The 27,163-nt window shown below is 36.3% G+C and overlaps 1 long non-coding RNA gene across 3 annotated transcripts in view; it reads left to right on the forward strand.

Moving 5' to 3' along the window:
- The first annotated feature begins 338 nt into the window (after positions 1-338).
- Positions 339-27,163, forward strand: part of LOC141557359 (uncharacterized) — a 343,673-nt gene continuing 316,848 nt past the window's right edge. For all 3 annotated transcript variants that reach the window (XR_012486769.1, XR_012486771.1, XR_012486770.1), the window contains exon 1: positions 339-691. This is a non-coding gene — a long non-coding RNA (uncharacterized LOC141557359). The remainder of the gene's footprint in view (positions 692-27,163) is intronic.

A 27,163-nucleotide genomic window follows, 5' to 3' on the forward strand; every position in this document is an offset into this window, starting at 1 on the left:
TAACCATCATAATTTTCTATAGTCAAGTTCTTTGTGCTCATTTTTCTGCCTATTTTGTGAACTGGTGTTTTTATTTGAAACTTAGAACTGGTTGTGCACTGTGAAGTTTTTTTGTGGTGTTGACTTTCACTGGGGTTCAGGGTCTAACTGTTTGGAGGGTGAACTTTCTATCTGGGCTTGCACTGGGGGTTGGGGGTGGGGTCTTCCTATTGGCCTTCTCTGTGTTTGAGGTTTAGCTGCTGGCCTGCCCTAGAAGCAGGGCCTTGCTGCTAGGTTGCTATGGAAACAGAATTTTTCTGTTGGCTGGCCTTGGGAGAAGGATCTTGTCACTGGTCTGCTCTAAGGGCTGGTCTTATTGCTGCGTTTCTGTGAAATCGGGGTCTCTTTGCTGGAGGGCTCTAAGGGACTTCTTGTTGGCTAGTCTCCCATGAGGCCTCACTACTAGTCAGCAATGGGCTTGAGGCTTCCCTGGTGACCTGTGCTAGAGATGGGGCTTCTGGTCTGGTGCCTTTCTGTACTTCACAGACCACTGTGAAGGGGACTGCTGGCTTTCAGGAGGGTGGGCCTTGTTAGTAAATTTTTCCAGACTTGCATCCTTGCTCTAGGCCCCACTGCTCTGAGGCTGGCTGCTGCTCCTCTGGGACCTTGCTTGCCTCGCATCCCCGTGAAAAAGACCTTTCCTGCTATGGTGGTAAGCTACTTCATTGCTCCTAGATCAGTTCTATTTGGAGGGGCAATTTGGGAAGGCTCTGGGGAGTTCCTTCTTCACCTTGCTATCTTGGTACCAGAAGTCCCCCAGTTTATTCTTTTTTTCTGAGCTTCAAAGAAGGGAAATGACCTGCCTAAGATCACACAGCAAGTCAGTTGTAGAACCAGGATTTCAGAAGCAGTACTATTGGCTTTGAATACAAAAGCAAAACCAAAATTAGTGTGATATTTAAACCTTCTTCAATTATTTCTAGGAAGTATTCAGCCATCCCTAACTAAATTTATTGACCAGAGATAGATACTGTTTATCCTTATAGATCTTTCTCTTGTAAATGTTTACTTTGGTTTCTGTTAACACATTTAAAATGAAATAAAGAGAAGACAGCTAGCTACAGATAGGTGGAACAGTAGTTAGAGCATTGATTTTGGAATCAAGAAGATGTTCTTATCAGTTTAAATCTGAATTCAGATACTTATTGTGTGACATTGGGCAAGTCACTTAAGCCTATATGGCTCAGTTTCCTCATCTATAAAAGGAAGAAATGTCAAACCACTCTAGTATATTTGCCAAGTTTATGAGATCACAAAGAATCAGACATGATTGAACAACAACATAGAAAGGACAAGACTTTAGAGGAATGGCTAATATGACAGATCATGAATCAGGCTAGAATACCTAAATGAATAGAATAAAATTTCTTTATATCGATAATTTCAAGAATCTATGATTTAATTCATATGCTTCTTTCCTTGATAAGTATTGTAAATCTTCTATGCCTTGCAAGACTATCATAACTTGCTGAAAAAAGCATCTTTTGATTTCCAGTTTTTAGGGGTGCTCCTCTCAAAGTAGGATCTCCTATGGGCCAATTTCTAGGGATGCCCCTCAAGGTAGGGTCACCTGGTGTGCAGTCTGTAGGGATGCCCAACTCCATCTAGACACTGGCCACCAATATGTATGAATTAAAGTTCTCAGTTTTGTAGAAACTGTTAGAGCTTGTATCATTGAAAGTGCAGAGTTATGGTATGAGGGGGGAAGATAAAATATAACAGGGTTGACTGTACAATTCTATAGATAGTTACTAAAATAATAATATCTGCAGGAGGGTAGGAAGAATTGGAGTCCTTTTTTGGCAGTAGTTCATTGAAAATAAAACTTAGGGGAAGTTAAATTTTTTTAACCTATAAAATTAAGTGTGTGTGTTCATTATAGTATCTCCCAAATCCTCTGATGATTTAAACATCGTCCAGGATTTTGAAATGGGAAAGTAGTTACAAAGGGATGAAACATTGGATCTCCTGGATGGATGAGGTGGAATAAGGAGATAGGGAGAATAAAGGGAGAAGACCTCAGAGGAATTTTTTGTTTGTTGCTTGAAGCGAGACATCAAAAATGCATTCACATTTGCCTAACAAACTACATCTGTTAATATAAAAAGGCACTTGAAAAGTCAGCAAGTCACCAAGTCTCTTGCTTAAATCTTTTTTTTAATTGAATAATGAAATTTATTTTTTGTAATAGCTTTTTCTTTTTCCAAATATATGCAAAGATGATTTTATTTTCTTTTTTTTCAGGCTTAGACAGGTAGTTTGTTGCTTAGCTCATAAGACACACATGCTTCCCCATAGTTTTTCTAATGGCATTGTAGTTAAGGGGTAAGAATGTTAGATTGAACACAGAAAGTGGCCATACAAAAAAAGCTTTGGAATGAATCTTAAGAACAGAATAGAGAAAGTGATATTAGAATACATATTTTAAAATTGTATTTGTCTCAGAGAGAAAGGAAGGGTAGTATAGTATATAGTACAAATATAAATCTTACTGTTGATCTATATATTGATATACAACTAGTATGCTAGCTATATAATTCTAGGCAATATTTTTTTTAAGTCTTTCATTAACCCCACAAAGTTCCTGAGGACACTTCAGGTGATGGGATAACTTCTCTAATAACCACCACCACCCCAATCCCCAACAGTCTTAGGGCAAATTCCCTCTCCCTCTCCCCACTTGTTTTATCTTGTTTTCCCTTAGAGAGGTGACAAAGCTGCCTTTGGGATTGATTCTTTTTTTTTCCTAGTAAATTTATTTATTTTTAATATGCATTGCTTTATGAACTATGTTGGTAGAGAAAAATCAGAGAAACAAGGAAAAACCATGGGAGAGATAAAAAAAAATACAACAGAAAAAAGAAGTGAACATAGCATGTGTTGATTTACATTCAGACTCCTTAGTTCTTTTTCTGGATGCAGATGACATTTTTTGTCCACAGTCTATTGGGATTGCTTTGGATCACTGAATCACTGAGAAAACACCAAGTCTTTTGTAGTTGATCATTGTACATTCTTGCTGTTATTTGTAACATATATAATGTATTCTTGTTTCTGCTCATTTCCTTCAGCATCAGTAAATCTTTTCACCATTTTTTTTAGAGAATATTTAATTACCTCTATATAACACAACTTGTTTAGCCATTCCCCAGTTGATGGGCATCTAGTCATTTGCCAATTTGCAAAGATAATTTTCAACATTCACAATTGCAAAACTTTGTGTTACAATTTTTTTCTCTCTTTTGCCTTCCTCCTTCTTCTCCTAGGTAGCAAACAATCCAATATAGGTTAAACGTATACAGTTTTTTAAAACTTTTTCCATATTTGTCATGCTACCCAAGAAAAATCAGATTAAAAGGGAAAAAAAAAAGATATGTGAAAGAAAAACAAAGAAATAATAACAACAACAAAATGAGAAAATGCTATACTTTGATCCACATTTACTCTCCATAGTTCTCTCTCTGAATGCAGATTACGTTTTCTATGATGTCTGTTGGAATTGCCTTCAATTGCCTCAGTGTTGAAAAGAGCCACGTCCATCACAGCTGATCATAACATAATCTTGTTGTTGCTGGTACAATGTTCTTTTGGTTCTATTCTTGCTTAAATCTTTACTATTACCTTGCAGAGAAGTTAAGTGACTTGCCTAAGATGTCACAGAGGCAGCTGGATGGTACAGTGGATAGAATATTGGGCCTGGAGTCTGACTCCATATATGACCTTAGTGGGTGTCCCTCAGCAAGTCACCTCTCTGCCTCAGTTTCTTGAACTATAATAAAAGTACCCATCTCCCAAAATTGTTGTATGGATAAATGAGGTAATATTTGTAAAGTGGCTGGAACATTCATAAATACTTTTCTTTCCTTCTTCACAGAAGTCAGGATTTGAAGCCAAGTCCTCTGATTCAAAATCTATATAGTTCTTTCCTCTATATCATGCTTTTTCCCTAGTGTTTACTTAGTCATGACTTTGTGTTTATCTGACCCTAGCCAATCTGCTCTACTTCTCTTTGTTGGTGGTAATTTGTTTCAATCATGTCCCACTTTTGATGACTCCATTTGGAGTATTCTTGGCAAAGATAATGGAGAGATCTGCCATTTCCTTTTCCAGTTAATTTTACAGATAAGGAAACTGAAGCAAACAGGGCTAAGTAACTTGCCCAGGATTACACAGCTAGTAAGCATTTAATGAAGATTTGAATTCAGGTCTTCCTGACTTCAAGCTGGGTACTCACTCTACCCACTGCCCACCTATCTGCTCTGTCTCTAGAGATTAAATTTCTTATTGTTGGATGAAGACCACGGACTAATTAAGTGACCTAAAGCATTCTCTAGCTAAATTCTGTGATAATCTACTATGCAATTATAAAGCTAATTCAAAATAAGTGAGGGAAAGGAAATTATGTCTGACAGAGGCCAAGTGGGTACAGTTAACATGAAGAATCTCAGGGGTGGTTTTTCACCTAACACACTGTTCCAACTTATCCTATTTAATTTTAGGTGATACTTTAGCTTCTCAAAGAATTTAACCATCATTTTAAGTTTCTCTGATCCTTAGATAACATACACATATGGCTACCCCCATTTGATAAATATGGAAACTGACATCAGCAAAGTGAAGTACCTTGCCAGAATTTAGATACTTAATGACAGAATCAAAACTGGAATCCAGATGGATCAGGAACTGGAATTGAAGGCAGGGATCCAAGTTTGAATCCTATCTCAGCCACTACTAGCTATGTCTTTGGGTACATCTCTTAACTTCTCTGTGCCTCGTTTCTTTATCTGTAAAAATGAGGGGATTGGTCTAGGGTTAGCAATTCAAGCTTGGTGGTACAATGGACAGAGCACTAGCCCTGAAGTCAGAGGACCTGAGTTCAAATTTGATTTCAGACACTTAACACTTCCTGGCTGTGTGATGCTGGGCAAGTCACTTAACCCCAATCCCAATTGCCTCAGCAATAGGAAGGAAGGAAGGAAGGAAGGAAGGAAGGAAGGAAGGAAGGAAGGAAGGAAGGAAGGAAGGAAGGAAGGAAGGAAGGAAGGAAGGAAGGAAGGAAGGAAGGAAGGAAGGAAGGAAGGAAGGAAGGAAGGAAGGAAGGAAGGAAGGAAGGAAGGAAGGAAGGAAAAAGGAAGGAAGGAAGGGAGGAAGGAAGAAAGGAAGGAAGGAAGGAAAGAAGGAAGGAAGGAAAGGAAGGAAGGAAGGAAGGAAGGAAGGAAGGAAGGAAGGAAGGAAGGAAGGAAGGAAGGAAGGAAGGAAGGAAGGAAGGAAGAAAGGAAGGAAGGAAGGAAGGAAGGAAGGAAGGAAGGAAGGAAGGAAGGAAGGAAGGAAGGAAGGAAAGAAGGAAGGAAGGAAGGAAGGAAGGAAGGAAGGAAGGAAGGAAGGAAGGAAGGAAGGAAGGAAGGAAGGAAGGAAGGAAGGAAGGAAAAGAAAGGAAGAAAAAAATAATTGAGGGGGTGAATTGTAGCAGTCAGGAGTCACTTATTCCTCAGAGTTTTATGACTCTTTAGGCAGATATAGGTAGGATTATAATAGATTATCAAAGAAATATTTCAAATATCATCAAATAGTTTATTTATCCTGATCAAACATGATCAAATTAGATATAAAACCCACTGAATTTATTACATTATATAAAAGCTTTGGACACTAGAAAAAAAAAAAAAAAGATACCTATATGTGGAATCCCAGTTGGTAAAAGATATATTATTGGAGTAAAAGCCATAATATTGGGGGAAAGCCATTCCAAAGGGAGGAGAGCTAAAGCTATTACAAAGGTGCTGTGCCTAGCAAATAACCTTATTTGTATTTGGAAGCTAACTCAGTTTGAATTCTTGTGGCCTTGTGAGGTATTCATTGAGTTGAAAACTGTAACAAGGATATAGTAACCAGATACAAGCAAGACATAACAAGGACACAGAGATCAGTATGCAATCTTTATTGTGTCCACCATTTGGCCTTGAGTGTCTAGGCATTCACCCAAGAATGCTGGTATGTTGCCTGAGCCTTGGAACCCAGACCCAAAATTAGAACTGCTTGCCAAGTATAACACAAATCCCTAAAGGCATATGTAATGACACTTCGCAGTTCTTCCTCCCTTTGTTTGATTTCTGTAGTTACTATGGGACTTTTTGGGGTTCTTTGCAGGAATCCACTGAATAGTCTGGCTACTACCTCAGACAGCCCCTATGTAAGTAACCCATATGATTATTAAACCACTTATGTAATCATAATAGAGCTCTCTGCCTCTTTCTTTGGTACAATTAGCTTGCCCCTTGGTTGGGAGTGGAAGGGAGGAGGTTAGTAGTTCCCTTTGTTGAGGAATTCTGAACCTGACCCCATGACATCATAAACTTGAGCAGTGCAGGTTGATATTTTTGGTAACTCCTAATACCCTAGAAGTGACTGGTAACATAGTTTTGGTAGAATACAGGTCATTGCATCAACACTATTTTAGAGCTAGAGGAACCTCAGTTTTTATCCAGTCCCAAATCTTCATTTTATGAATAAGGAAACTTTGAAAGTTCAAGGAGGTTGCCCAATGCCACACAAGGCAGAGGTAGGAATAAAGGAAAAGCAATGGTGCAGGGGAAAGAGCAGAGGACTTGGATTAAGCTCATGGAATTGTTGCTCACCAACTGTGTAACTTTGATCACTGAAATCCATTCCCACTGGCTTTCTTGCTGTTTCTTGGTCTAATATCCTGCCTCTAGCCATTTTTACTGGTTGTCCCCATGCCTGGAATCCCATCTCTTCTTTATCATCTCTAAACTCATGAATTTTTCATTTCCTTCAAGAGACAACTCAAGTATCACATTTTCTACATGGAATCTCTTCTTACCAACTATTAGTGCCATCTTTTCTAACTAATTTGTATTTTATTACATCATACCTATTTTGAATTTATTCTGTATATATTTTTATATGGGCAAGTTTTTTTTTTCCCCCCATAAATGTAAGCTCTTTAAGAATAGAGATTGTCCCTTTTTTATCTTCTGTGCTTAGGACAGTATCTGCGATAAAGCAGGTTAATTTAATAAATGCTTATTGATTGATACAACAGTTGTAGGACTCTTGAATGTTCATTATTAAATTTTCAATGTGAGCATTTATGTCTCAGAAAATGGCAAATACTACAAATCAGAACTTGATTTATTGTTTTCCTAATTGTCTAAACTTAAGAAAGTGATGGAGAAATGTTAATAATTCAGATTAAACTTAAAAGTAGGAACTTTTTTCCCTTTAGGGAAGCAGTCATTAAACATTTACCAGTACAATACTGACAATCTGTCTTAAAGCTTTGGGGTAGAGTAGAGAGATTGTTGATTATGGAATCAAGCACCTGAGTTCTAACAAATATTAGCTTTGTGGCCATGTCATGACTTTAGTTTTAAGGAAATTCATATTGAATTTCAATACATTTTGTTTTAGAGTTTTTGCATATTTCTATTCAAAAAGTGTTCACAAAATGGATTTGAATTCTTAGTGGAACCCAGTTGGCCTGTAATCAAAGAACTACATGCTCACACAACTTTCTCTTTCCTTCTGTTCCCAGGGTAGGTGGTAGGTGTCTGCCTTTGCTAAAGAGAAACTTTGTATGGAAGTAGGGTATGGTGAATGAGCCCGGATTGACTCAAGTAGAGCAGCATCTAAAATGCATAACTAAGTGATGATTTGTATTTCATATGAATATATAACTAAAATCTCAATTTCTAAACATTTCATAATAAGCACACTTAAGTTTTCTTTCCAGGGGACAAACAATACTAAGAGTTTTTGAGAGGCAAATTTGGCAACTTCCTGATTTTCCAAATTTGATTATTATGATTAGACTAAGATTAGTTAATCTTTTAGTGATTTTTTTTATCTCCATTATTATAGTCATGTAGATTATTTTCCCATTTTTTCTTGCTTTAATTTACATTAGTTCATACAATTTTTCCCACATTATTTTGAATTCCTTATATTGTTTTATATTTTCATTACTTGCATGGTACTTCATTACAACAGTATGTCATAATTTATTCAACCATTCCTCAAATGATGAGCACCTACTTTGTTTCTACTTTTTTTGCTATGATGAAAAGTTCTCCTATAAATATTTGTCAGAGAATAATTTTCATTTTTTATAAAGAGTGATGAAAATATGTAATTTGGTTTTTCCTAAGAAAGATTTGGAGCTAGAAGGGTCATTAGAGGTCATATAGTCCAACCCCCTTATTTTCTAGATTAAGCCAGAGAAGTTAAATTACTTACATAAAGAAGTAGCAAAGTCAGAACTTTCACCTAGCTCCTCTGATTCTAAACCCTCTGTACTTTTCTGCTTTACCACATTCTTATTATTTTTTAGCCATTTTCACTTGTGTCTGACTCTTTGTTACTCCATTTGAGGCTTTCTTGTCAAAGATACTAGAATGGTTTGCCTTTTCTTACTCTAGCTCATTTTACAGATGAGAAAACTTGGGTAAACTGGATTAAATAACTTGCCCAGGGTCACACAGATAATGTGTCAGTAAGCTGAGGCCAGATTTGAACTTAGAAAGATGAATTTTCCTGACCTCAGGCCAGCATTCTATCCACTGCACTACCTAGCTGCCCACTTATAGATAAAATGAGATATATACAAAAAGAATTTGGTTATATTTTCTAATGTTAGAAAATATAATTGTCATTTTAATTGGATTGTGAAGGTCCACACAGGTAGGAAAAATGTCTTATACTTTTCTGGATCTTTCATAGTGCCTAGTATGGGACTTTCCAAGTAAAGGATGAGCATTGGTGATTGCTTATTGATTATTAATTATGAAGGCTCAATCTAAAATACCTGACAAATTAGAAATTCCTTAGGGTTAATTAAGCTCAGAATAGAAAAAGTCACAGAGTGTTAAAATCAGAAACAACCTTGAAACATAGGACAGAGAATATTAAAATAAGTATGTTAGTTACTTATGTTAGAATCAGTATGTTAGAACACAAGTGCATTATGTTAAACATATCTCTTTCTCAAATTCAAACTCCATACCTTTTGTGTAACCATTGTGCAGTCCCACAAACTATCCCTCATGCTTGGAATTTCTCCCTTTTCAATTTTGTCTCTTAAAATCCTTGCTTTTCTTTTAAAGATTGTTTCAATGTTGTCTCTTCTGTGAAGCCTTTTTTGAGACCTTTAATTGCCTTTTCAGTTTACCTTGATTTATACTTATCGTTGTATAAATAATTCATCCACCTATAGAATATAAACTTCTTGTTGTCAGAGTTGTCACCTTTCTGATTTTTGCAGGGGTAGGGATATATTATATGAAGAGAAATATCATATTAAAACAAAATATATCAATCAATAAAAGGGAAAAAAAGACAGTGTGACATTATGGAAAGAATATAGGACCAGAAATCAAGAAAATTGGATTCTAATCCCTGCTTTGCTACAAATTAATGATAGTACCTTAGAGAGATCATTTTCTTCTAGGCCTCAGTTTCCTTAGGAATAAAATGAGAAAATGTAAAATATAACCTGAGACCCTTCCTGGTTGCATATACAAATCTATATACAATATAGCTGGTGTAATCTCTTTGGTTTGTGTTGGTTTGGCTTTCATGTTAATAAATTGATATAAATAGATAAATAACTGTTGTATAGTCAAACAAGGGTTCTCAAACTATGGCATTGGGCCAGATGAGGCCCGATGAGGATGTTTATGTGGCCCACCGGATTATGGCAAATGGGCTGAGGGGTGGAGACAGAGTGTGAGCTTTTGTTTTTACTATAGTCTAGCCCTCCAACAGTCTGAAGGAGAAAGAACTGGCCCCCTATTTAAAAAGTTTGAGGACCACTGGCCTAATACCTTAAGAATCCTGAAATACTGGAATCAGAATATGTTAAATCTAGTCTTTATTACTACTTATATGACTTTGGGCAAGATATTAAACCACTCTGGGTCTCAGGTTCCTCTTCTATAAAATGAATGGGTTAAACTAGGTAATCTCTAAGAACCGGACCAACTCTAAAATCTCTCCTCCTAAGATAAGAGTATACATAGGACATTGGACAACCAAAGCTTTTGAACATGACTCCCAGTATCCTATGTAATGTTAACCAGATACTCCTTTGTGATATTTTTTTGCTATTCAGGGTTCTCAGCAGACGTCTCTTTTAGGAATCCAAAGGTGTAGAGCTGAGGAGCATGAATTATTAACAAAGTCTGTTCTTGCTCTCTCTAACAATGTCTCTGCTTATGGCAGGCATTATTATGTTCTAATGGAACATGGGACCTTTGACTAGCTCATGCCCCAGATGTACCATATTAGCTGTTTCTTCCTGGAGCTCTGCTGGCTCCAGGCCAAGAAGGCTGAGAATGACAATGATGTGAAGCTGCAGAGAATTAGAAAGAAAATAATCCCCTCTAGACAGTTCTAATATGGTAATTAATATACTTGTCTTTTCCCTATTTGATTCCAAATAAGGTCTTTCTTATTTTTTAATCTTTCTTTAAAGATTTGCATCTTTAACAGTCTTCAGTGGGTGCTGGAGCATCTTGGCTTTTCAATTCTACGTTCTGGTTAGTGTGGTGGGTAAAAACAGACCAAATCATTTGAAATTCTCCTGTGCCTCTGTGACTTTGTTTTCAAACCATTCCGGGCATTTCCTAGGCTTCCTACCAAACTCAGAGCTTTAAAACCTATCTTAAGTTCAGCCTAGGGAGGAAGAGTTGCTGCTTAGAAACAGATTCATGTAAATGAAGAGCTTCCTAATAATTGGAACTGTCCAGAAATGGAAAAGGCACCTATAGAGGAGGTTCATGCTTTAGGTTATCTGTAAGATTTAATTTAACAAACATTTGCTGAATGCTCACTTATGTGTTGGGAAAGAGGAAAAACTCCTTTGTCAAGTTGAGTAGCTATGGAAATCATAGATTTTCAAAGATTGGAAGAGACTGCAAAGGCTATGTAGGTCAAACTGTCCCAGGTTTTGGCACCAAATGATGAGGTCAAGGTAGCAATATTTAGTTTGACATAAATGTGACAAATTTACAATGGCCATTCTCTTTGCCAAAAGGAAGGTTTATTGAGGAGAAGAGTTAGAGACAAAATAAGAGATAAAATGGGTACCAAGAATGACAAATATGAAATAGAGTTAGGAGAGCATATAATTAATCAGGAAAAAGACAAGTTCCCCTGAGGGAACTCACAATTAATCAAGAGAAAGGAAATATTCCATGAGGTAGGAGAAAGCCATTGACTGGCAGGTCAGACTAAGCAGAATTACTGAGAGTAAGGAGAAAGGTGCTACTAAAGGGAGTACCTTACAGGGAGCTTGGTCCTGAAGAGAATTTAGCAAAGATCATCATAAGCAGATCTTTTATAGGGGAAATACAGCCTTGGGGATTTCTTAGATTAAAGGCATGAAATCAAGAGGAATGGTCAAAGAGCCAGATGAAATACCTGTCTAAAGATATCAAGATAGTCTGGGATTTTTGTATGCAATTACAGGGTTTGATATAGGGGTTGATAGGATTTACATGACTATCATAATATATGGTAATAAGACCACCTGGGAAAGCTAAGTAACATCAAGATCATCTTAAAGGTTGTTGTGAGTATCTTTAAAGATGCTAATTAGATTGGAGACAGGACAGATTTAACAATAGATTCTGACTTCACATTATTCTATACAAACAGGATTTGGGCTTCTTGATAGGGGAATAGTCAGTTAACATCACAGAGATGTTCTTTAAACTTTCTCTAACAAGTAGTTATGAAACAATTTTTGAATTTAAGTGCCATTAGAACATAAGCTCCTTGTGGGAAAAAAAAACAAACAAAACCGTTTTTTTTTCCCTTTTAAACTTTTCTTTCTTTTTTAAATGAAAGAGCATTTATTTTGCCTTCCTTCTACCTTCTTCCCTGTGACCCTAACTAAAAATGTGACAAATGTACATAGCCAAGCAAAACAAATCCATCCAGTGTCTATGTCCAAAAATGTATGTCTCATTATTGAGTCATCATCTTCGGACAGGAGGTATATAGGAATCTTCATCAGTTATCCTCTGAACCATAACTGGGTCACTGTATTGGTCCCAGAGTTCTTGTTTGTCTTTGCAATGTAGTTGTTACTGTATATGTTGTTCTCCTGGTTATGTTCAGTTCATTTGGCACTGGTTCATGCAAACCTTCCTAAGTTTCTATGAAACTATCCAAATTCATCATTTCTCATAATCATATATTATCATTTACTCAATTATTTCTCAATTAGTAGATACTTCCTTAGTTTCCATTTTTTGCTTACTATGAAAAGAACTACTACAAATATTTTTGTACTTTTCCCCTTTTTCTGAAACTTTGGTGGTATAGGCCTGGTTGTGGCACTCCTGGATCAAAGGTTAACCACAGTTTAGTGACTTTTTGAGCATAGCCACAAATTGTTTTCCAGAAAGGCATAGATCAATTTACAATTCCACCTAAGTATATCACTCAAGTACACTTGGCATGGTCTGTTTTTGATTTTTCTTTGCCCTCCCTTGCATGTAGCATAACACTTTAATGAATGTTGGTTGATTGAGTGAGCCGTTACTTACAATTTCCCAGTGAAATCCATGTAATTTTTGAATAACTCTAATTGTCAGATTTTTTAATATTGAGCCAAAATTGAGCCTTTTCACTCTCTACTCAATACCTATCTATAGTTTAACTCTCAAGGCCAAGATGAACTAATCCAATCTCACTTTGAAGATAACCTTTTTGAAGAGGGCTAGAACTTCTGAAAAGGTGTACTTAAATCTAGATCAGCAATGTACTATTTATAGTTAAGTATATACTTAGCACTTAGTATGGTGATGTAATGATTGAACTGAGTGCAATCAGTGTGTTGTGGTGATGTAATTGTACTGAGTTATTTAAGGAAACCTCAGACACAGAACTCTCTCTCTCAGCCACAGCTCTCAGTCACAAACACAATAGAAGACTCCATTCTCCAAAAGAACACCATCTTTGACCAGCCGCATGATAGCTCTCTGCCTCCTTCACTCCCCCACTAAGACCAAGAACTTGGGCTAATCCCGAGGTCCTCCAGATAGCTAGTCCTGGACATTACACCTTTTATATAAATGAAGATAGTAAATATGTAGCCTGTAAAGCTACTCTTCTTCAGACCAAATAGTTTCCATTTCCTCCAAATGATTCTCATTATCTCAAGTCCTTGGATGTTTCCCAGATTTTCGTGCTCTTCCTAAGGTGTATCACCTAAAACTAAAAGAAAATTCCACATATAGTCTGAACAAGGATGTCCAAGAGCAATTTTCTTCATTGTTTATACATTACTGGGGCAGTTTCTAATCCAAGCTAAGTATGGTATTAAAAACCTGAGAAAAGGGTCCTTCTACATTTTGAAAAACCAGTGTTATCTAAACACTTTTCATTCACTAATTTAAGAAAAATAGACACAATTTGATTAGGTGATTATCTAAAGTCATAAGTTAGTTGACAGCTGAATCAATGAATATTCCTGATTCTTAGTTCTTAGTGTCCTGTATTCTTTCCTTAATTTGGACATTAGCACCCACCAATTTAGCATGATAGTGTTTTGTTCAAACAATGCTATAGAACTTTTTCTTAATGATTTGTACCAGAAATATTTCTTTTCTGGAAGTAGCCATATTGATGGTTTTGAGTGTTTAAACAAAAACAAAAAAAAAAAAATGTGATTAAAAAAAAATGCATGTACCTCTGAGTTTTCCAGAATGTAGAAGATTACACAGATAGCCTTCAGAGTGAATGTTACATGTAGTATGAAATTCCAAATTGATTGTTTTGTGAAGGCAAACTAGGCCATCTTTTGCCTAGATTCATTCTTAAATTTTAATTCTTGAATGGGTGTTAATCTCAGTTAAACTGATAACAGTTTACTGAGACAAAGCACCCATTCAAGCTTTCAATCAAGAATGAGGTCTTTTCCAGACCTCAACTCAAAAAGAATACCTTACCTATGTCTTGCCACTACACTGATGACTCTAGAGAAGAGAATGAAGCTGATGATTTTGCACAGCTCTGCCACATTGAAATCTAATCTGCCTGTAAGTCAAATCATCTTCCTGATGTCATTGGTTTTGTTTGAAATGAAGGATGAACAACAGTACTTGCAGTATAGTTGTCCTGTACTAGATAAAGTATAATACATTTAGATAGAATCCATAAATCTCTATTTTGCCTGGGTAATTTTGGGTAATTGGATAGTAAATAATGGACAATTTCTATTACATTAAATGGATAATTTTGATTATTTCAATTAAAAAGTTTTTGTACAAACAAAACAAATGCAGCCAAGATTAGAAGGGAAGCAAAAAACTGGGGGAAAACTTCTGAAGGTTTCTGATAGAGGCCTCATTTCTAAAATATATCGAAAATTAACTGAAGTTTCTATAAATACAAGCCATTCTCTAGTTGGTAAGTGGTTAAAGGCTATGAATAGATAATTTTCAGATAGAGAAAGTAAAGCCATTTCTAGTCATGAAAAATGCTCTAAATTGCTATTGATTAGAGAAATGAAATTTAAGACAACTTCACATCTTGTCAGATTGGCTAAAATGATAGGAAAAGATCATGATAAATATTGGAGGAGATGTGGGAAAATTGGGACACTAATACACTGTTGATGGAGTTGTGAACTGATCCAATCATTCTGGAGAGCAATTTGAAACTATGCCCAAAACTATGCATACCCTTTGATCCAACACTCTACTGGATATGTATCCCAAAGAGATCATATAAAAGGGAAAAGAACCAATTCCAATAGACTTGTGATGGAGAGAGCCATTTGCATCCAGAGAGAGGATTTGGGGGACTGAATGTGGATCTCACATAGTATTTTCACCTTTTGTTGTTGTTGCTATTTGCTTGTTTGTATTTTCATTTCTTTTTTTCCCCCCAAATTGATCTGATTTTTATTGTGCAACATGATAAATATGGAAATATATTAGAAGAAAAGCACATGTTTAATCTATATTGAATTACTTGCTGTCTAGGAAGGGGGGAGGTTGGGAGGGAGAGAGAAAAATTTTGTATCTATTCTTATGTCTTTGAATAATAATAAGTAGCATTTTAGGTTTGCAAAATACTTTACAAATATCTCATTTTATCCTCACAACAATATTGAGAGAGAGTTGAGAGATAGATGTTATTAACTATTCCCATTTTACTGATGAGGAAATTGAAGCAGACAGAATTTAACTGACTTAGTGTTAATACTTAAATATTTGAGGCTGGATTTGAAATTGGATTTTTTTGACTCCAGGTCCAGTGCTCTACCAGATTAACTCACATATTTCCCTTCAGCACATGCATATGTACTCAGTGTTAACTCATTTTTAATGAAATTTTGCTGTTGGAGCTTTCTAAAGAATTGTGTTTGACATAATTTGTCTTCTCAAATATCTTCTAAATTTTTTCTTCCTTGGCCTATGAAATGTCCACCAGAGGGAGTGATGGCTCAGCATCTCTCTGTGGGTATTAGTTAATTATCTCCAGCAACTTAGGACAGTACTCAGGTTCAATCACGTATATCCAGTATCTGATATCAGTCTGTTTTATAACTGGATGTATTCAAGACTTTCTTCTTCATTTTCTAAATCCTGGAAGGAGGAGGCTAAAAAAGCCATTTATGAAACAATAGAAGTATGAGTGACATGGCAGAAAAAGTACTAGAGTTGGATTTCAAAGATGTGGGTTTAAACCCTAGTATTTCTATTGGCTATCTGGTGACTTTTGTCTTTCCTTTTGTGAAATGAGGGGAAGTGGAGTTTGGGGTGGATGTTTGCTTTCTAAGGTTTCCAAAAGCCCTAAATCCCAGGGTATTTTTAACAGATGAAATACAATATTAGAGAACCTTAGAACTAAAATAGAGAATTTAGAGATGTTTTAATTCAATTCTAATTTTACAGAAAGGGAAATCAAGTCCCAGAGAAGCAACTTCTCATTATCTGTAGAATGAAATATACCTTCTCACTCTGGCATTTAGAGACTTCCAGCCTACCTAAATGGATGATTTTTCACACAACCTTTATTTTCAGCCAAAAGATGCTATCCCCCCTCTTCTGTGTCTATTATGACCTTTCCTATGTCCATGTCTGTTCACACTGTTCTCCATTCCTGCAACAGATTCTCCTTTAGTCTATCTAAACATCTGATAAATGTTTAATAATTGGCTCTTTTAAGTTTAATCAGCACTAATAACATCTTTCCCATAACTTTTAAAAGTCTATAAACAACCAACTATAAACCAAGTCCTGATCTGTGTCATTTGTTGATTTCTGAGGTATAAATGCTCACATGGAAGGCTTAACAATTGGCTCTCTCAGCTTGTTCACCTCGTTCTAGCACATTTTGTCTCATCTCTATCTGTTCCTTGCCAAGCAACTGCTAAATCCTCTGTGCAGTGTTCTTTGCCCACCTTTCTATGACTAGGAAAAATCTTCCAATTTTTAAAAGTATTTTGGACTTTTATAGTCATTCCTCTCTCCTTGTATAATGTTTGTTCAGTTGTTTCAGTCCCGTGTGAGTCTTCCATTTGGGGGTTTCTTGGCAAAAATACTGGAGTCATTTGCCCAAGGTCACAGAGCTAATGTCTGAAGTGTCTCATGAAGATGAGTCTTCCTAATTTCATGCCCAGTACTCTACCTACTGTACCACCTAGCTGCTTCTTATTTATTTGTATGCTTAGCTTTTCCATATTTAATTATTAGTGCTCTGGAGATAAGACCTATAGCATATCATTTTCTCAATGTTGAAGAAAGTACTTTGTGTTCAAAGGAAACATTGCCAATCTTGCCTCTGAACTTCCCATACATTGTATTTTATCCCTGGATCAATTACTCTGGTAGATGATATTTTCCTCAGTACTAGGCTTTTGTGCCAATACTTTGGCCATCTTCTCAATATACTATCTACTTTCCAGCTATCTATTATGTTTTTCTCCCAGCCTCATCCTCCCAAAACCTTAGATCCCACATCTGATAGAGTCCTCTGAGAGGTGAACTTTCCCCTTATCCTGACAATAATAACATACAGTATTTTCCCAGTCCCTTTCAGCTTCTCTTCAGTTTTTTTTTTTTTTTTTTCCTTTTCAGGTTTAGCATTAAAATGGAAATTCCCTATTTTACTTGTTTGTGTTTATATTTTTAGCATTAGTGTAGTACCTAGCACATAGCCACAGTAATTACTTAATATGCTCTCTCTCTCTCTCTCTCTCTGTCTCTCTCTGTCTCTCTCTCTCTCTCTGTCTCTCTCTGTCTCTCTCTCTCTCTGTCTCTCTCTGTCTCTATATCCTCTCTCTCTCTCTCTCTCTCTCTCTCTCTCTCTCTCTCTCTCTCTCTCTCTCTCTCTCTCTCTCTCTCTCTCTCTCTCTCTCCCCTTTCTTTTTTCCCTCCCCCCTCTCTCTTCCTGTTTATGTCTCTGTTTTTCTGTCTCTGTCTCTCTCATCTGTTTTTCTCTCTTTGTTTCTCTTCCTGTTTGTCTCTGTTTTTCTGTCTCTATCTTTTGTCTTTCTTCTGTCTTTGTCTCTCTCTTCTACTTTTTCCTCTTCTCTCTCTCACTTGCCTGTTTAATTATTTAGCTATCTAATTTGTAATCTTAGAAACAAAAATAATTTCAAGAGGCCAGAAAATTTAGATTTCAAAATTTCAAAAAGTCCTAAATTCTGCTACTTTGGCTTTTGACCTCAAAATCTCTCTGAGCTTTAACTAAATATTCCTGATGTTTGCTATTTGAGATATTGTTTCATTGTATGAGTCCTGGAACATGACTATTTTTTTTCTCTGTCCAGAAAATTGTAGTCTCCCATAACAGCCTAGATTTATACCACGCTTTAAAGTTTACAAACAAGAATTCTGTGGTAAAGATAGTTCAAGTAGAATTCTTTTTCTCTCAGAGATGAAGAAACTGAAGCTTAGAGATAAAAAATTGTTCATGGTACTAAGTGTAAGAGCTGAAATAGGAGTACAAGTCTCCTAATACCAACTTCAACTGCATTTCTACTAAATCATGCATACAGAGAACTGGATTCTCACAACATATTTTGTATTATGTCTCTTGACTATATGAAACTCTCATGTCCTCCCATATATTTCACAGCTCTTTGACTTATATCCCTCTCCTTGTAGTTTTGTCTTTCCTTCCTTATTGGGATATAGTCTCCTCAAGAGCAAGGCCTGTTTCTTATCTATCTGTTTTCCCTTGGGCCTGGCATAATCTTTTACATATAACAAGTGTTTCATCAAGATTTAGTCCCACTAAACTCAACAAATTGGGTGACTCTCAAACACAATTTTATCACTCAGAGGATCTCAATGAAGTTCTGAGTCAGATGAGAGAGAAAGGGATTTTTGAATTTGAATTTGAAACTATTTGAATCTGAAACTCTTCAATTTTTTGGGTGGCTAGCTCACCTTAACAGAATTTGATATAAAATTGATACAAGTTTGACTCCAATAGAGTATGAGTATTTTATGTCCCTGCAAATTTAATGCACCTTGTGACTTTGTGCAAGATATTAATGCTAGAAACAAGAAGCTCCATCTCCAATTGCACGACTGTGAGACTCAGATTCTCTAGGCCAATCTTTGGTCCTATATTTCTCCTGGAATTCCACCCTTGTAGTTAGTTCCTTCTGCCCCTTTCCATTGGTACATATTCGTGTGTAAAATCTTGAAGGAGTTGAACTATTTGCTACTTCCCATGTATAAAATATAAATATTTCATGTCCCTTGGCATGAGCCATCTTCCCTATCTCTTAAAACCCCTATATTCTTTCAAGTTTTGGCTCAAATGCTGCCTCGAGGGGATCTTTTCTGATTCTTCTAGTTGCTGTTTACCACTTCCCTCCCCTCTACATTTGTCTCATCATTGTGCATTTACTTTGTATATAACCTATATGTATTTATGGATATTTTGTATCCCCTCCCAAAAGTAAGCATTTTGAGGACAGGGAATCTCACTTTTCTGTGTTTATCCTTGGTGCCTAGCATAATGCTAAATACAAATGAGGTACTTAACAAATGCTATTGATTCTTTACTCTGTTTCCCTTATGTTTCTATCTATTCTTTTCCTTTTTTCCTATCTTTGTATTTTCTGACATTCTAATTTTATTTTTTCCTCCTTTTCCTACTCCTCTTTCTCATTCTTTTCTTCTTCCTCATCTTTCTTCTCTTCCTTGGTCTTTTCTTTCTCCTCTTTTCCTAACTCCATCTTCATCTTTGTGGAATGTAATCTGTATTCCTTTTGTCTATCTTTATCTTCTCTTGATCATCTACTTCTTTTCTTAGTTTTCCTTTTCTTTATTTTCTCCTTTTTCTCCTCTAAACTCCTCCTCCTCCTCCTTCTCTTTCCCTTCTCTCTTCTTTCCTTGCCTCCTGTTTTATCTTGTTTGTCTTATGTTTTTCACATTGCTAAGAGGGGCAGCTAGATGGCACAATGGATAGAGCACCAGCCCTGAAGTCAGGATAGACCTACGTTCAAATCTGGCTCAGACATGTAACACTTCCTAGCTATATGAGCCTGGGCAAGTCACTTAACCCCAATTGCTTCAAAAAAAAAAAAAAAAAAAAAAAAAAAGAAAGAAAGAAAGAAAAAGAAAAAAGAAAAAGACTGAAGGAGAAACTAACTGACTTGCAAGGTAGGAACTGTAAGTTTAAGTGGATCTGCCAATGAAGGGCTGTATGATTTTGGGCAAATCACTTTATCTCTTTTACTCTCAATTTCCTCCTTTGTAAAAAAAAAAGGGGGGGAGGGATAAGAATACTTTCTTCCTTGCCTGATTGGGTTGTTAATGAAGATGAAGTAAAATAATGGGTGAAAAGACTTTGTAAACTAAATAGAGTTATACACATGGAAGAACTTATTGTTACCAGTACCTGTAGATTTATTTGCATATTAATTGTTCGTGGATTTCTGGTCTGTCTTATCTTTGAATGTGCATCCTTTGTACCTAGCAAAGATACATATTAGGCATTTAATAAATTCCTATAAATCAATTCTTAAACATTTAGGTTATTTTTTTTCCCCCTTTCTCTTCTCCTTTTGTCTTTTTCCTCCTCTTTCTCCTTCTCTTTTCCTTTTACTTCTAATTCTTCCTCTTTGTCATGTATTAATTGGATTTTTGTCTCTTAACACTATTGATTTTGGTACAATACTGGGCGGTGCCAGTATTTCAGGAAATCTCTTTAGCTTATTTTCTTACTTAGCATTTCCCCTAGGGTCAACAGAGTTGGACATTTTTTGTTTTCTCTAAAAAGGGTCTTCAACTCATTTGTAAGCACTCCTAAGAACATATTAAATAAGACTGGCTTTATAGAATAGATAGAATAGATAGAATAATCTGGAAAACTTTTCTTTTGATTGCTTAAGAAACCCATCCTTTGATGGATTTTATTGTAAATTGGGACTAGATAATCCTTATATAGATTCATAGTACCAATAAAAGGACATAGGTCGGTAACAATTTTGTAATGATTCTCCTCATTTCATTCTGTTTCAATGCTTTTTTCTTTTTCCCTTTGGGGATTATCCATATAATATCAACTGTGAGTCTACTTTCAGATATGAGTGAAGATGGGAGATAAACATTTTGTTTTATTCTTTTAATCTTGCAAACTTCTTCAAAACAAAAATTATGCATCAAATACAAAAAAAAAACAAAAACAAAAACAAAAAACAAACAAAAAAAACCCGTTAGCTGTCTCTGTGATTTAGGATACATAGAATCAATCCAAAAGAAGGTAATGAAACAAATTGTTGAACTGAATTCTACAGAATTCACTCAACAACTTTCCATGGCAATAAAATCACACTAACTGACCCACACAGGCCATAAATAAAACACAATCCCACTATGGTTTTCCTACTGTGTTTTCAGTGCTGTGGAGATCTCTATTCCAGACTGCTCCAACAAGGAAAGAGATACCCAGCATGCCTAGATAGCATTTCAAACTTTTGAAGCTGGTTGAGCCACATAGCAGATGCCATAGTGGACAGAATTTTTGCTGCAAAACATATCCACAAGAGAGCCAGGAAAAGAGCGTAAGGGGTAGGTTTTGTGCCTGGGCTGAACACCAAACTAACCCTGCTTCTACTCCAGAGTCTCAAGAGATGCAAATTGGAAAAATCCACCAAACAACATCATCTTAGTGGCTTTCTGGTTGATATGTAGAGCTATGACACTTCACTAAGCCTGAAGAAAAATGCTTGATATTCATTCATTCAGCAGGGGCCAATTCTGACTGTCCAAAATCAAGAGATCTAGTCTTATGAATAGCCCAATGTATGAGGGGACCATGTTTTGAAGTTCATTCCCCAGGGAAACCACCATCAGAGTGGGAGTCAGAAAAAAGACTTAAATTTTCAAAGATCTTAAGAAGATAACTCAGAGATTTTGAACAAAAGCAGGTAAATCAACAGGAAAAAACATTTAATAGGAGAAAAGAAATATGGTCTTCATGTCTAGTTAACAAGTTCTCCATAAAAAAACTACTGAAAAACAAAGGAAAATAACCTAACATTTTTCCTCTTAGAATCTTTTGCTCCCTTCAAACTTTGTTCAAGTTGAATCTTCTTTCCCCTGCTGAAGAAGTTTGAACTCTTTGTTATTGTCCTTTTTGGTTGTATCTGACTCTTTATGACACCATTTGGGGTATCTTTGTGGCAAAGATTTCAGAATAGTTGGCCATTTCCTTCTCTAGCTCATTTTATAAAAATGAGGAACTCGGGGTTAATTGAGTTAAGTGACTTGCTCAGGGTCACAGAACTAATAAGTTTCTGAGACTGAATTTGAAAACAAGTCTTTCTGACTCTAGGTTTGGTACTTTCTCCATTGTGCCAACCAGCTATGCTCTGGTATGAACTCAAATTTATATCTTCTACATGTAGCTATGTGATCCCTTCATAAAAAACTGTACTGCTTTTATGCATACACACACACACACACATACACACACATATGAATCTTCTTGAATCTCTCAGTAGAATATAAACTCCTTGAAGGTGGGGACTGTTTAACTTTTTGACTTTTATTTCTATTTTTAAAATTTTACTTTTATTGCCAGTATGGAAAAGGCGGGGGTATTCATCAACAACTCAATAATTGAGCTTGTTGATTGATTTGATTTTATATCTCATCTCTTACATGTCATGACCTAGGTGGCTGCTTGACAAACATTAGTTCTAGCTCTGTTAAGGAGTGAATCTATAATTAAGAAATCAGCTTTGTTTTGAATGGAGATGTTCTGCTCACCAAAAACATGGGCCTCCCCCCTTAACTTGTCAGGATGTAAAGTCTCCCATACGATAGCTACATCAGAGATTGGAAACTCCAGAAGTGACCTCCCTGTTGCTTACATCAGTCCTTGAGAGACATTCTGCAAACTGTAACTGGGTGAGCAAGTTCGTTTGGCTCTGGCAGGAGGTAGAATTGTTGATTGCATCTCAGCTTTTCCCGGAGCTGTCCTGGCAACGATCAGCAAATGTGAGAATTCTTCCTTGCCAAGGATTTTGGCAGCTTGAGTCAGGGCAGGCTGCTGGAGGGAAGGGGGAGGGGAGAGAGAGAGAGAGAGAGAGAGAGAGAGAGAGAGAGAGAGAGAGAGAGAGAGAGAGAGAGAGAGAGAGAGAGAGAGAGAGAGAGAGAGACAAACACTGAAGGACAGAGATAGAGACAGAGATACACACACAAAGAATATCTGGGGGTTTGGTGGACATTAAAGACAGGAACAGGCAAAATACTCTGGAAGTATTTGGTGATATGAAGGATAAGACAAAGGCTCCAAACATCTACAAGGTGCCTTGACTAGCCTTGTTCTTGTGCTTTTGCTTTGTCAGTCTCAGGCAATTGAAATAATTCTTCCTCTCTGGCCCCAGAATCCCCTGGTCCTCATTCTGTTAAACCTATTAAATAATTTCATTCTTTTAAAGCCTGATTCAATTACCAGTTCCTCCATTAATATTTGCCTGATCCTTATCCTAAGCCTAAAATGATTTTTTCTTATTCATTTCTTTCATAGCTTTTTGCATGAATCCTTCCTTTTTACTTAAAGCTTTTCATCAGGGCTTAATAAAAGGCCTCTTAGCACACAGTGAGAATCTGACCAAAGTTTGTTTTATTTGAAGGATACTTCAAGGTATATAAAAATCCAAGAACTTCTATAATCTGCCCCCAAAAGTTCTATGAAATCTTATTTTGTTGATAGCACCATGATCTTCCTAATTACTTAAGTTCAAAATCTAAAATCACCTTCAATTCTTTTTCCCCCCTTCTACTCACCCATATTCACTCATTTATTGAGTCCTGTAGGTTCTATCTTTATATTATTTCACATCTATTCTCTTTGTTCACATATCTACCATCCTAGCTTCAACCATCAACTAGTCACCTAGTAATAGTTTCCTATCTCACTGACTCCATATTCTTTATTCTGTCTTCCCCAGATCTTTCAAAATAATCTTAAGGCACAGGCCTGATTTATGTAACTCATTTTTCTCAAGAGTCTTCTGTTCTCTTTTCCCTCTAGGATAAAATACAACATCTTTTGTATGGTATTTAAGGCTCTTCATAACCTGATTCCAATATATCTTCCAGTCCATCACATACTCTACTCTAGCCAAACTAGACTACTGATTGTTTACCAAGCTTGACATCTTCTGCTTCTATGTAGCTAAATAGAACTTATTTCTCTCCCCATTTCCCTCCTAAAATGCACTCTCATCTCTTTATATTAAAATTACTCTTTTCCTTCAAGATTCATATCAGAGATTACCTCCTTCTATGATTCTTCCATTTGAACATTATTCCTTTCTCTCCAAATTTTCCTAGAGCATTGTGTTTGCATCTTTCTTTTGACTAGTTCAGCCTACCTTTTATCTTTTTTTTTTTTTTTTTTTTGGATGCATGTCACTTCCTCCTTCACCTCCTTGAGGGTAGGAATTGTCTTCATTCCTTCCTTTCTTCCTTTCTTCCTTCCTTCTCTCTTTCCTTCCTTCCTTTCTTCCTTCCTCCTCCCTCCCTCCTTTCTTTTCTTCCTCTATCTCTTTCTCTCATTCTTTTCTTCCTTCCTTTCTTCATTCTTTCTTTCCTTCCTTCCTTCCTCCCTTTCTTCCTCCCTCTATTCCTCTCCTTTTCTCTTTTCCTGCCTCTCCCTCCCTCCTTCCCTTTATCTTTTTCTTTCTTTTAAATACTTGGACAGTTTGGAGCAGTTAGGTGGAGCAATGGATAGACCACTGACCTTGCAACGAGGAAAATTCATCTTCCTCAGTTCATATCTGACCTTAGACTTATTAGCTATGTGACCTTGAGCAAGTCACTCATTTTTTTTGCCTCAGTTTGGAAAACCACTCCAATATTTTTTCCAAGAAAACCTCAAATGGGGTCACAAGGAGACAAAACTGAAACAACTGAAGAACATCAACAACAGTGAAATCCTTGGTGCCTAGCATTGTGCCATATACTTTTTAGTTCCTTAAAAGGTATTGACCAGCTTTCCAGCAACTACTCTTCACTTTTATAAGACCCATATCCTCCACTGTTCCACTTGCCACAATTCTTTCTTCTTCAATTCTTTCAGTCACATATTAATATTTAAAATGAGATAAGTTCTCCTCAGAATTTCCATTCTTTGGCTCTGTGCTCTCCACTTAGATAAGTTCTATTTTATATAATCAGTATTTTTTTTTTTCTGAGGCAATTGGGGTTAAGTGACCCTAAGCCTAGGGTCACACAGCTAGGAAGTGTTAAGTGTCTGAGACTAGATTTGAACTCAGATCCTCCTGACTTCAGGGCTCTATCCACTGTGCCACCTAGCTGCCCCTGTATAAGCAATCTTAATCATTGGCCATTTACTTTGTTTCTAGTTTTTTACTACCATACCAAAAAATGCTGCTGTGAATATTTTGGTATATGATTTTTCTTTTTGTCTTTAATTTCCTTGGAGTTTGTGTATGTGTATGTTTGTGATCATATGCATATGTGTGTGCATGTATACATCTATATTTGTATATATACACATATAGGCTGAAATGGGCAAAAGAAAGATGCAAATACAATTATTTGGGGAGGAACACAGTCATGTGGAAGAATGAGAGAAGGCTTCTTGAAGGAGGTGGTCTCTGAGATGAATCTTGAAGGAAAAGAGTGATTTCAATAGAGAAGAGAAGGCATTCTAGTGTTATGTATGTATATATAACCATTAGAAAGATGTTTGTATCAAAGGGTATGAGCATTTTAGATTCTTTAAAAAGACACAGTTCTTGATTGCTTTCTATAATGACTGAATTAATTCAGAGCTCCACCAATAATATATTTTGTATATTTGTCTTTCCAAAGACATACCTTATTTGCCCTCATATTTCTCTCAGTACTTGGTACCTAATATAGCTTAAAGAAGGCTTGTTGGTAAATGAATTTCCAGAGGTCATCTTGGGGAATAGCCATTCCTATATAGAATGCAGATCTTTGGGCTCTCAGACCAGTGCCCTCTACAATATTATTCACTCACATTACAAGCTACAAACTAAAGCTAAAATAGAGGGAAAGTTGGTCATGATCTTTTGTTCACAGATGATTGTACATCCAATACATCTTCTGAGGCTGAGATGTCACAAAGTATTGGTTGATTCTCTGAGGCTTGGCTAATTTTGGCCTAACAAAACAAAACAAAAAAACAACAATAAAAAAAAAAAAAACAACAACAACCCAACACAGATTCTTCACTACCAGTACCATGCCATCCATATGTGGAATCATTAGTTACAACAGTTGAAGTAATTCTGTGGATATATTTGAATACTATGGATAAATTACTTCACCCCTAGCAGTCCATTTTCCATGGATGTTGACCTAATGATAAGATTGACCCATGCATTTCATAGCTCAGTTTTGGGAGGCTCTGAAAAAAATGCAGGAGAGAAGAGGTATTAGGCTGACTACCAAACTAAAAGTCTGCAGAACTGTTGAACTGACCTCATTGTTGTATGCCTGTGAAACTAGGATAATTTAACAGGCCAGTGCCAGGAAAATGAATCACTTCCACTTGAATTATCTTAGGAATTTTCTGAAGATCACTTGGCAGGATAAGGTACTGAACACTGAGGTTCTTTTTTGAACTAAAGTGCCAAACCTTCAAACTCGACTGCAGAAAGTGGAACTTCAGTGGGCTAGCCACATTGTTGAAATGTCAAATTTGCCTAAAGGTCTATTTGAAAAGAACTTCCACAAAGCTAGCACTCATGCAGAGTTCAGAAGTAATACAAAGACACTCTCATGGTCTCTCTGAAGAATACTAGAATCTATTGTTTGACATGAGAGACACTGGTAAAGGACTACCCAGCATGGTCTGCTGGCATCAAAGAAGGCACTGTACTCTGAGCAAAGCTCAGAAGAAATATGAGATGGGCAACTTTAGAGACATCTTCACTCCAAATGTTTGCAAAGACTCTTTGTGCCCTAACTCTGGAAGAGGCTTCTGAGCTAGTTACTGATTTGATCAGCCACAGTAGGATATGTTGCACCTCGACTTTAACTTAGTGATGTCATTTTGGTCCTCTTCAAGAATGAAGGACAACCACCAATCAACTTTTACTTATAGAGTATCATGTAGTCATGTGACATAACATCCTTGAATAGAGAGAAATGTTTTTTGATAATCAAATGAGGACTAATTGTGGTTTATAATTCTGCTTAATTTTTTTGTAAAACTAAATTTATTTGTATTCAATTAACAAAAAAACTTATCCTTCCTACCGCCTTCTACTGAAAAAGAAAGAAAAAGCAAATCCTTATAATAATTATAGGTTACAAAGCAAAATTAATCTCTTCATTGACTATTTTCAAAAATTATGTACCCTGAATCCATCATTTCTCTTTCAGGAAGTGGGTGACATATTTTATCATGAGTTCTCTGGAACTCTGATTGGTCATTGCACTAACCAAAGTTCTTAACTCTTTTAAAGTTGTTTTATCTTTATAATATTATCATGACTATATAAATTGTTCTCCTGTTCGGTTCACTTTACTTCATATTATTCACACAAGTCCTCCAGGTTTCTCTGAAACTGTCCCCATCCTTTAATTTCAAATAGAAGAATAATATTGTTGCAGTC

The sequence above is a fragment of the Sminthopsis crassicaudata genome, chromosome 2 (assembly GCF_048593235.1).
Source record: "Sminthopsis crassicaudata isolate SCR6 chromosome 2, ASM4859323v1, whole genome shotgun sequence".
Lineage (NCBI taxonomy): Eukaryota > Metazoa > Chordata > Mammalia > Dasyuromorphia > Dasyuridae > Sminthopsis > Sminthopsis crassicaudata.